We start from the raw sequence: 12,413 nt of genomic DNA, 5'->3' as shown, positions 1-12,413 counted from the left end.
CCACAGGTAATAACCATAGAGAGCAGAAAACTGAATGCAAATAAGATGCCAGAAAGTTGTCTGTTTACAGCTGACCAAAACAGGATTAAGACTCAGCGTTGTCAAAGAGGGTCACGCAGAATTTAGGATCAAAAGTGTTTATCAAACTCTGCCTGTCTGGAATAGCTATTAGAGGAAAAAATGTCTGGCAGAAATCTTCATGCTGGGAAAGTTGACTTGATGAATATAATGTCATGTCTTTTAGAAAACGTGATAAATATTATTCAGATACAGGCCGTTTGGTTTGAGTATTTTAGCGGTTTAAGGCGTCCACGGAGTTTTGTACATTTCTTGTCGTATTAAATAATTTGAGTTGTTTTAATCTTGTTTGAAACTTAAAATCCATCATTGTGAACATACAGTCTACATTTTAACCTCAACACCTGAATTATCCTCAACTTTTGATGCTTTGCTCATCTGTTCTGTATTTTAAAATATAAGCCTGTTTATTATTTTTAACGCGTAAGAGGCATTTGAGTAAATAATCGTCTTAACGAATGCAAGAAATGACTTTTAGTATTAACCGTGAAAGACCTAGAACTATTTTTGTGGTGACCTCCAAACTGTTTTTTCCTCAACATTTTACCTTTCCAAAGGGATTTATTAAGGGATCTATTATAATATTACAATATTATCCTCTGTGTTTTGAATTTTCAGTGAAAATCAGGTATTTTCCTGTACTTAATTAACTGATCATGTAGATGTTCATAAAAGCTCAGATTAAAGTCAAGGGTTATTTTATGAAAAAAGAGAAAATTGAATTTTTTTTAGCAAAATATATCATTATCTGAACATGAAAAGCATTTTAAAAAAAGTTTGTCGTTAGTCTTCATGTTGGGAAAGCTGACTTGACGAAAATAATGTTATGTTTTAGAAAACGTGATGATTATTATTCAGATACAGGCTGTTAAATTTCAGTATTTTGGTGGTTCAAGGCATCCACATCCACACTGTCATTGGGCAAACTACATGGGTTTTATTTAGTCAATTTTGCAGAAGATGATGGTGTTTCCATGTTCACTACGGAGCTTCTGAACGTCCAAATGGGTCATATCTGAAAACGATAAAAAACACTGAGAAACTGCATTTTACCTGAATTATTTACATGCATTGATCGGATTAGTGATTGAGTTATTTAAAGCAAAAGTTATTAAAGATTTCAGATCAGTAGATGCTTTGGCCTTTGAGGGTTAGATGGTATTAAAATAAGAGTAAGTTAATGGATGTTTGTAATGGTAGAGAAACTTGTTTGCAGATGATTTCTTCTATATGAGTTAACACATCGTATTTGGACACTTTGAATTCAGGTGTTTCTTTTCTAACAGGGGTCTGGGATACAAAATAATAGTGACAAATGTAATAATATAGTTTTATACAGTGATAAATATCATATTGATTATTAATATTGATGTTTATATCTCGAATCAGCATGAACATACTTATATCTTATATACTTATATCTCTTATTAATAACACAACTACAGATCACAGTGGATCCAGAAATGCACAAAACATTGAGTAACAGGCAGAATATTATTAAAATTGCACATTTCGGGTTGTTGATATTTGTTTTTATTTATGTATTTATTTATATTCTATTGTGAAAGAATAGTTTTGTAAATGTAAATAGTTTCACAGTGTAATGTTATTTTTTTCACTTCAATTTTTTCCACATAATTTTTCACAAAGAAAATTTGTAGTTGTCATTATTTTTGGGTTATTGTGTTGTTATTTTTTACTTGATGTCACATTGGTCTCTATGTGGAACCTGAACCAAAATGATTTTGACAACCTTGACTGTTCAGGTTAATTTTTGCTCTTTCATCCCGTAGGCCGGAATGGAGCCTTTGGCGGGCCAGATTTGGCCCCCGGGCCACGTCTGACACCTGTGATATAGTGTTTGACTTAAACAATTATGCTATGAGGCTAATGATATCATAACTGGTATGTTTGTTGAAGTTTAGACATATACATGCATTTTGGTTGTTGTGTGCTGTTTAGAAGACGTCTCCTTTAGAAGCTGTCACCACAGCAGCTCTTAAAATAATATAATTGAAGTTTGGCTGGCTCCTTTGCCTTCCCCCTGGCCCTCACTCCATTCTCCACTCCTCCACTAATAATAGATTTCGCTGCTCATCCCGACGTATTGTCCTGAAGCTTAACATTACACAGAAGAGATCAGCGGCAGTGTGATGGAGGCAGAGACACCTGCATATTCTCTGCCAGCCAACCCAGTGTCCCCGAGGGGCCAAGCATTTGACATTTAACTACGATAGCCGTAAACAGGCCGCTGGAATGTCATTGACATTCATTTTGTCTGGCACAGTTTTCCATGGCTGGTTTTTGTCTCAGTGCAGCTCAGCTCAGTGGTGGTTTTAAGACACTAGATGCTTTTTTGGATCTAATAAAGCCCTGAGGAAGCACACGCGTGTACAGGAAAAACTAGACATAGTGTTCTGTGATGAAAGGTTTGGCAAAAACTTTGAAGAAAGTCAATGGAGAAAGTGCAAAAGTGATGGGAATATGTTACAACTGATCAGATTATTTTACCCTATCCCGTTAAAAAACTTAATAATTTCCGTCATTAGCGGTGACTTCATGATATTCACGTTTGACTTAACAATTAATTTTCATGAAATTAATGATATCATTCCCAATTTTGTTGAACTAATGCAAAAACTGTAGTATAAGACAAATAATAACAACATTATGTACATGCAATTTGTGAAGAAGATGAAAAAAAGGCATTTAATGAGACAGAATTTTGCAACCTCAAATTTAATATAATTCAACATGGCTGATTAGACAAGACTAGAACATTGTCACCTTCCTAAAATAATAGATTTTTATTAGATTTTTCAGGAAATACTAGAAAACATACCAAGAAATTGATTATTTGATGATTTTAGCAAAAAAGTAATTTTTGTCAAATATAATATGATATGATGTGCAAAGCCATTACACACATATTCAACTAAAAATGAACAGTGTACTATGGCCAAAAAGGTCAGGATGAAAAGCATTAATAAATCAAGCAGATGTGCTATATGCTAAATCTTTATCTAAACCTCGGTGATGTTATTCTTTCATTGAACTCAGAGTGGAAGAGGAATGTTATGCACTTACAATGTCATTTAAAGGGCACCAGTCAAATGATGCTGAACAATGTGGAAATAATGATAAAATCTGTTATTTCTAGTTCCACCCAACTGTTTCTGTATGGGTGAATGGAGACGATAATCATCATTATTTCATATAATTGGAAAACGATGATTATATGATATATATGATTGGATTAAATGATAGATAGAGATAGGTTTTAGCATGATAACATGACTATATGAGTGTGTGGTGTGCACATTTTTCATTCCCTACCTCTATATCGAGGGGTAAAATGCAGTGGAATATCACTTTCTCCCTTTTTATTGTCATTCTGTTAATATTTAACTTATTGCTTCCTGCCAGAAACAACTCTATCTGAATTCTCCTGTTAACCCAGTTGATTATTTTCATACCAAAATAAACATTTCTAGTGTAAATAGTGATATCTTTAATGGCATATTATGTGTTATTTCTGCAAATGGATCAATCAGATTAGACCAGTTGGCTGTTTCTAGTCTGTGTGTACTCTACAGTGTATTACAAATCTCAGAAAAAAGACTATAGCTCATTGTAACAGTGATTTAAAGGAGTGATATTTTGCTTTTTTAAATGGAATTCTGCATTTTAAATATTTCCCTGGGGTCTACATAATCTGTACAGGGTGGGGAAGCAAAATTTACAATATTTTGAGGCAGGGATTGAAAGACAATGTATGACCAATTAGTTTATTGAAAGTCATGAGAATTTATTTGCCACAAGAAAATTTACATAATAGAAAATGTTTTTATTCTATGTGTCCTCCTTCTTTCTCAATAACTGCCTTCACACGCTTCCTGAAACTTGCGCAAGTGTTCCTCAAATATTCAGGTGACAACTTCTCCCATTCTTCTTTAATAGTATCTTCCAGACTTTCTCGTAATAGTTTTGCTCATAGTCATTCTCTTCTTTCCATTATAAACAGTCTTTATGGACACTCCAGCTATTTTTGAAATCTCCTTTGGTGTGACGAGTGCATTCAGCAAATCACACACTCTTTGACGTCTGCTTTCCTGATTACTCATATGGGCAAAAGTTTCTGAAAAGGTATGGATAATAGTGTTAGGTATGATTATGACATCAATATATGTTTGGTTTCAAAACAATTGACGTAGTGCCTGCTGAGAAAAAACAACTAAATGTTCATTGTAAATTTTGCTTCCCCACCCTATAAATGCTATGTTTGGATCTGAATTCTTCATTAATTCAACTCCACAGGTCCATTTTTAACCCTATTTTTGAGTAATGACACCAGAAAGGTCGTTTTGAGTGCTGGCCCTTTAAATGCACATGACCCCGCCCCCTCCAGATTGTTGGCTGTGCTGCTCTGTCCTGTTCAGCCACTTGAGTTTAATACAACCTACAACTGAACATTTGAGGTAATTGGCTTGAAGTTTGGGCATATTTTCAGTTTTTGCTACAACCACTGCTGCTGACAAACAATTATGTCGTACTCGGAGAAGTGTTCATCTGAAGTCTAGGCCTTACATGTGCAAATGTTGTGATATAACTAGTTGTAAACATAACGAATTAAGAAGGAATTAAAACGGCTTGTAGAAATCCACTCAATTTTTGCCAGAATAATATAAGGATGAACTGTTAGGATCCCCAAATACAAAAACAAATGTTTCAAAGACTAATAAAAGTGGGTTTAGCAAAATATGACCCCTTTAAAAAGATTAAAAACCTTTTTTTTTTAACCTAAGAAAATGTGAGGCTTGTCATACAGTAGAATAAGAAATAAGCTGCTGAAAATGTGGCCTTTTGGGACATTTTTAACATTTTCAGTTTTATTAATGAAATGTGCATAGTGTTTTTAAAACAGTGTAGTTTTAGATAAAAGTCACAAAGAATAGAATAATATAACAGTTCCCTTAGAGATCTTGCAGAAAGCCCTTTGGCTACACATGAATAAATGACTAACCCAGTTGTTATTTATAATCAAACAAATCAATAGCTTTGAAATTGTTCTAATACCCTACATCACAGGTGTCAAACATGTGGCCTGGGGGCCAAATCTGGTCCGCCAAAGGGTCCAATCTGGCCCGTGCGAGGAATTTGTGAAAAATTGCAAAAATTACACTCAAGATATTAACAATCAATGGTGTCAAAACCATTTTAACTCAGGTTCCACATACAGACACATACAGTCCAATTCGATTTCGAGTGGGTCAGAACCAGTAAAATATTATCATAATAACCTATAAATAATGAGAACCCCAAATTTTCTCTTTGTTTTTTTGGTGTAAAAAAAGTAAAATTACATGAAAATGTTTACATTACCAAACTATACGTTTACAAAAAATGTGAATAACCTGAGCAAATATGAACAAACGGAAATATCTTAATAAAGGTAAATGCAATTTTAACAACATTCTGCCTGTTACTAAATGTGTTGTGCCTTTTTTAGATCTGATCTGTAATGCATATGTATAAATGATAAGTCGAGGCATAATATTGAAAAAATTGTTCTTATATTTCTTAACAAATTTAATTTTTTCTGGTTATTCACATCCTTTTTGTTTGGATAGTTTGTAAATGTACATACTGGCATGATTTGAATGTCATTTTTTGCACTAAAATTATTTGGAGTTGTCATTATTTATTGACTGTCATGCTATTATTTTACTGGTCTGGCCCAAATTCAGATTAAATTGGGCTGAATGTGGCCCCCGCAAGAAAATGAGTTTGACACCCCTGCCCTACATGGAAATTTCAGAACTTTAACCACACATAATCAGCAAAGTCTTTGTAACAAAACACACCATGTCCATATAGAATACAGAATGAATTAGGAGACAGTTACAAGACAAAATAAGTGTATTCTGTATATGTGTGTTGTAAATAATAAAATAGACTGAATGAGTAGAAACCAATGGAATCATTAATAAAAGTGTGGAGGCTGGCAGCAGTTTGATTCCTATCTTCATTTGCTATTCAGTGTACGGAGGCAGGATTTATAACCCCATGGACTTTACGGAAGAAATGAAGACATCATTTTCTTGGTGTTGCTCATTTTTTACTTGTTGTGCATCAGTAAAAGGTGCATGTATCATGTGTGGTTTTATCACTTAATCATACACCGTGTGCAGATTTCATGTACAAGCTCAGCTCTTCTTCTGAGCTCCATCTCCTGCCTTCCTACTGTTGAAACACAGCATCATCTATAATATTAAAACCCTGCTGACGCTACATGTGTGTGTATGCATGTGTGTGTATGTGTGTGTGTGTGTGCATGCTGAGTCTTGCTTGCTCCTCTGCTGTTTACCTATTCATTAATTCAGCCATGAATGATGGCACGGGCAAACCAAAGCTCTCCATTGTCGGGTAATTAAACGTCTGTCCGCAAGACTTTTGTCTCCATGAAAACACACACACACACATATGTTGTGTGTGGTGCTACCAGTGGGCGTCCCAGGCTAGTGTTGGTAATTAGCATGCTGAGTGGTTGCACTGATTGCTTCATTATTTCTTTGATGGGCATCTGTGAGAGATATTTGATGGATGTTGCATGTTTCACTTTAATCTCAGCGTAAACCGCCTACATCGTTTTCTGCAAACTTTGAAGCCATTACACGCCTTTACCGCACTTTTAGGGACTATATTTCTGAAGTCACATTCCTCCGTGAAGCTTACACCCATCTGTTGTGATCTGTTTACATCAGACTCAATGTAATTACCCAGTGTTGTCGTTACTCAACACCAGCACTTCATTCTTGTTATAGCTTGTGTACTACAGCTCCTGAGTACTAGAGTTGTGAAAGACGGATTTGTAAATGTACAACATGGCTCAGATCTCCCACAGATTCAGAAGGAGACAATCGTGATTCAGAATAATTGGCTTGTTTGTACTCATGGCGTCTCGGCCTGACGCTGTGAGCAGGACAGCAATTATCGACGTGAGACCCAGTTTCACAGAGATGGATTATTTTTGCACAACACAAGATATTAATGCTGTTGTCATGGGTTTCAGTCAGCGACCACAGCCCCAGAGGTAGAGCAGTGTATCTAAAGCTAACACAGGCTCCATCTTTACTGTCCGTCTGCTGTCAGGAGCAGCATTAGAGAAAAACTACGACTCCTCCTCAAGCCAGGGAGGAGATCCATTACATTTAGGAGCAGATTTATAAAAAAAAAAAAAGATAGAGCCTGGAATGTTTGGGCACTTTGGTCTATTGTTGTGAAAGAGGGTGGAGTGTGTGTGGATGGATGGATGGATGGACGGATGGAAGGAGAGAGAAAAGAAGAATGAAGGGAGTGAGAGAAGGAGATGGATGGATAGATAGATAGATAGATAGATAGATAGATAGATAGATAGATAGATAGATAGATAGATAGATAGATAGATAGATAGATAGATAGATAGATAGAATCAGGAAGGAAGGAGAAAAGAAGAATGAAGGAAGTGAGGGAAGGATGGATGGATGGATGGATGGATGGATGGATGGATGGATGGATGGATGGATGGAATGAATGGGAGAAAAGAAGAATGAAGGGACTGAGGGAAGGAAGGAAGGAATCAAGGAGAAAAGAAGAATGAAGGGAGTGAGGGAAGGATAGATAGATGGAAGGAAGGAAGGAAGGTATCAGGGAGAAAAGAAGAATGAAGGGAGTGAAGGATAGATAGATAGATAGATAGATAGATAGATAGATAGATAGATAGATAGATAGATAGATAGATAGATAGATAGATAGATAGATAGATAGATAGATAGATAGATAGATAGATAGATAGATAGATAGATAGATAGATAGATAGATAGATTTATTTTATTGATCTGAATTGCAGAATGTATAAAGGTTTCCAAATTTTTCAAGTACGTTTATCAGGAGCCACACTAGTAAAGACAGTACGATGTTTAAGCAGACCAACATTGTTTCATTTTCTGAATCTCAGGATACAACAGATAAATGTTCAAGAATGAAACCTCATCAGGGCATGTTGTCCAACTGTGCTGCTGTAGCGGTAAATAGTGAAGCTAAGCTAAGCTAATGGTCACAACTTTACAATAGTCGTATTGATGTGTAGAGTAAAACATCCAGATTTAAGAGGAAGAAAAGCCTGGTCTCATTATGAATCAGGAAAACAAGCCAACTTGAGATAAATATTAAAAATAATGGATTAGATTTCTATAGCGCTTTTTTTAGGCACTCAAGGCTCTGACAGCGAGATGACAGTTATGGAAAGATTGTTGAATTTAATATTTTTAGCTACAAAAACTTGCATGCTGTGTTGATCGCTGTATCTAGTCTGTCATGCTGCGTTCCTACTGGTTGTTAAGTAGATGTAGGTTTTAGCGGCTTCACACTGTGAGATGGTCAAGTTAAGGTTCTAACACTGAGAATTTTTGTCCCAGACTGTCTTTGGTCACATGACTGTGAAGCCCTACCACTTTGCTTTGAAGGACAACCAGTGATGGATGTGGTTTTATGGTGATTTGTCATCTTTGGTTTGGGACAACACAAAAATAGCAGTGTATACCTGGCTTAAACACTCAAGTGTATTACTTTTTTACTGTTATTGAGTATGAATTTTATGTATGGTCCTTGAAATGCGCATTTTTCAAAGAATGAAAGTATGTACAATTTGAGATCGTGTACGTGTATTTCAGTGTTGTTGTGTTTTAACTGCTAATGACACTAGGTTAGGTTTAGTCAGCACCATCTAAAAATAAAATATAGACTGATAATTAAAACATGACATATTACATGATTTAAATGGACATTTAGAATAGAATAGAATAGAATAGAATAGAATAGAATAGAATAGAATAGAATAGAATAGAACAGAATAGAGTAGAATAGAATAGATCTTTATTGTCACTGTCACAGGAACAATGAAAATCAGTTTAGCAGCTCAGTTCAATTTAGCAGCAAAACACTTAGTGCAAAAGGGACTGTATAAGTAAAATAAAATAAAAATATCACAGTGTATTAAGAAAAAGTAGGACTGTGCAAGGGCTTCAGAATAAAATATTAATACACATGTGCTACTAAAGTAATGCTAGAACTCTTGAGATGAACAAATGATTTTAATGGACATTTACACTATTTCAATTACAATAGTCTCATCTTATGTGTTTAGGTTTAGGTTAAATACAGAAAAAGTAAAATAAATAAATAAATAAAAAATATTGATATTTAGACAAAGCTACAGTTTTTTTGTTTTGTTTTGTTTTGCTTTGTTTTTAACCCCAAACCAAATCCCTTTCATTGCTTAAACCTTTAATTGTATGGGAGTAAGGATGTGAAAAAAGCAAAAATATAACAAATTCAAGAGAATGTAAAATATTTTCTGGCAACTGTGTTCTTTGCTTTTTGACTTTTGATCAGATCAGAAAGACAAGATAGATTCTCTGTTCAGTTTCTCATACACTATGTGATTTGATGCTTCTTTAATAACATCTGCACCACAGAGTGAAGTCCTCCACATTAGATGGAGCCCAGTAACATCACATCTCAGCCACTTCAACACCTCCTTCTGTGTAACCGGACCCCCACTGGACTGACCTCAGTATGATCTCACTTTAAAAATGTCATCCCTGTCAGACCCCCATGTGATCTAGACCACTGTCGGCTCAAGTCAACATCCTTTCCATCATGCTTTTTTTTTTGACATTTTTCAGCTTCAAAGTGAACTTATTCAGTCGCTGCTCCAGTTCCTCCAGTGGCTCGTGTGGTTTAAAGGCTCTGGGCTCCATCACTGAGTCACCTCCGCACTGTGTCAGTCACAAACACATTATTGGGTGTGTGTTTGCACCATGTGCAGTTTAGTCCTGGTGTAATTGGCTTATTAGTCTTTTATTTAGTGCAGAGAATTGGGGAAACTTGGCTGCTCACGCCTGAATAAACTCTCCAGTTTCAGGCCAATTGTCCTTGTCATGTTTTTGTAGAGTGCATCTGCCTTGGTTTGTCAGCCTGAATCACATGGGAAGGCCTAATTGATGTGTGTGTGTCTGCATACAATCAGACAGACACACACTCTGTACTAGCAGCTAGCTCTTGGACTTAATCCGTCTCAGTAATAGTGGGGGATGGAACCGAGGAGGGGGAGTAGGGGAGAGGAGAACAATACATCTCACCCTCCGTCTGTGATACTCTGTGGCTCCGGACACGTGGTCATCTCCCGGCGGGAAAGCTCTGGTCCTCTGCCGTTCTCTACGGATGTTACTGAGTTCGTTTACTCGTCCCAGCTGGCTCTCAGCGGTCCCTGCTGCACCGCTCAAGGAAACGAGGTACAATGCACACACACCCCCTTTCCAAAAAACACGCTTCCCCACTGCCTTTCGTTCCTGCTATTGTCACCAGGCAAGAGGTTGCGTCAAGAGGTAAAATTAGGTATGTGTATGTGGAGTGAAGAACTTCCTGGAGCTTGTTTTTGCTTTACCGAGGTGTTCTCTTGACTGTTTCTGTAGACGACGTGTTTGAGGCCCATGAAGTAAGGCGGAAAGTGTACAGACACACAAAGGAGACTACATGTATTTCCTCTATACCAGTGCAGATTCTTGTCCCCAGCAGAGGGTTGCTGTGTCTACCTCATTGACATTCCTGTACACACCAAAGAGCTTCGTTTCCTGCCCTGCACCGGACATAGCTCTTGTGTGGTTCATAGACTTTGGTTTGGATGATCAGATCATGTGTTGACAGGAAAAAGTAGATTCCTCTGCCTATTGTCACATTTTTGTTCTCTTACACGTCGAACTCCATTACAATATTGTTCTTGAATGAGAGGATTTCCTTTTCTCAAGTACTTCATTGTTTTCTTACATGCATTTGTGACACTCAGCATATTATATTTCAGTGGCACCAAATGTTCTTGGATTGTGTTCAGAATACCAGGTCAGAAGCTCATATGCACACCTCTTTTGTATGTAGTGAAGAAAATGATGTTGTTTTTCTCATTTTCACACATCAAGATTATGTTTTGGCCACTTTGTTCCTTTTATTCAACAGTGGAAAGTGCAGAGAGACAGGAAATATGGGAGTGGTTGGTGGAAAGACATTCAGTAGCCAGTCAACCAGTGGGTCATTGGGTCACCCTACTATTACAAATGTTGGTAACACTTTATAATAAGTACACACTATGAAGCATTAGTTAAGCATTAACAAATACTGTATTCATCATTTATAAAGCATATTTCCGACATGAATACTCATTAATATATGGTTTATAAGCACAGTTATAATGGTTTTACTCTTCATTAATAAGCTCATCTACAATGTGCTTAATGATTGTATTTTCATACTTTATAAATTATAGATTCAGCGTTTAAAAATTTAGTATTGCATCACTTACAAACCAGTTATGATGTGCATTTATGCTCGTACATACACTATTCAGACATGTACTAATGGTTAGTAAATGTTGTAGTGGGTATTTTATACTAACTCACACATTTATTTTCCTGTAAACAGTTCTTAATACAGGAATTAATTATTTCAGGTAGTTATAAAGCACTTACTGCTCATTAATTAAGTCTATGGTGTGAGCTCATCTAAAGTGTGGACTATCTATGCCATATAAAGCGTTTACAAATGAGATTTAAAGGTTGGCAATGCCTAAAGACTCACAAAAGTCTGAGTTATTCTAACAAAGGAAAGACACAGCACATGGGATTATCAAACAAACTGCATGATTGAATGATGAATGATTATGATTATGAATGAGTAATAGTAAAACATTTATAACCGTGCTTATAGACCACATACTAATGAATATTCATGTCAGAAATACGCTTTATCAATAATGAATTCAGTATTTGTTAATGCTTAACTAATGCTTCATAGTGTGTACTTATTATAAAGTGTTACCCAAATGTTTTATGTGTATATTGAAGAGGGTTAAAGACATGAAATTATGCACAGACCTTAGAGCAGGAGTGTCAAACTCATTTCTTCCAGGGGTCGCATTCAGCCCAATTGGATCTCAAGTGGGCCGGACCACTAAAGTAATAGCATCATAACCTATAAACAACAACTACTTTGTTTCAACTCTTTGTTTCAGTGCAATAAAAAACATTAAATTATGAAAATATTTACATTGACAAATTATCCTTTAACAAAATAACCTGAAAAAAAAAGAAATTTGTGAGAAAAATCAGTGCAGTTTTAACAATATTTAATAATAGTATGCCTCAACTCAAATATATGTGCATTACATGCAATGTTATACAAACATGTGGTAACAGGCACAATACTGGCAAAAATTTGGAGTTTGGAACTTAAATAAGAACAAT

The 12,413-nt window shown here is 35.9% G+C and overlaps 1 protein-coding gene across 4 annotated transcripts in view; it reads left to right on the top strand.

Annotated features, from left to right (window-relative positions):
* Window positions 1–12,413, top strand: part of tmem108 (transmembrane protein 108) — an 83,488-nt gene that overhangs the window by 18,785 nt on the left and 52,290 nt on the right. The window contains exon 1 of one of the 4 annotated variants that reach the window (XM_030122926.1): window positions 10,084–10,412. The exons of the other annotated variants lie outside the window; for them this stretch is intronic. The gene's annotated coding sequence lies outside the window, so the exon portion shown is untranslated. Of the gene's footprint in view, window positions 1–10,083; window positions 10,413–12,413 lie in introns of those variants that run through there. 4 annotated transcript variants of the gene reach the window in all.

The sequence above is a fragment of the Sphaeramia orbicularis genome, chromosome 20, assembly GCF_902148855.1.
Source record: "Sphaeramia orbicularis chromosome 20, fSphaOr1.1, whole genome shotgun sequence".
In the NCBI taxonomy this organism is placed as follows: Eukaryota; Metazoa; Chordata; class Actinopteri; order Kurtiformes; family Apogonidae; genus Sphaeramia; species Sphaeramia orbicularis.
This window is presented reverse-complemented; position numbering and strand designations above follow the sequence as displayed.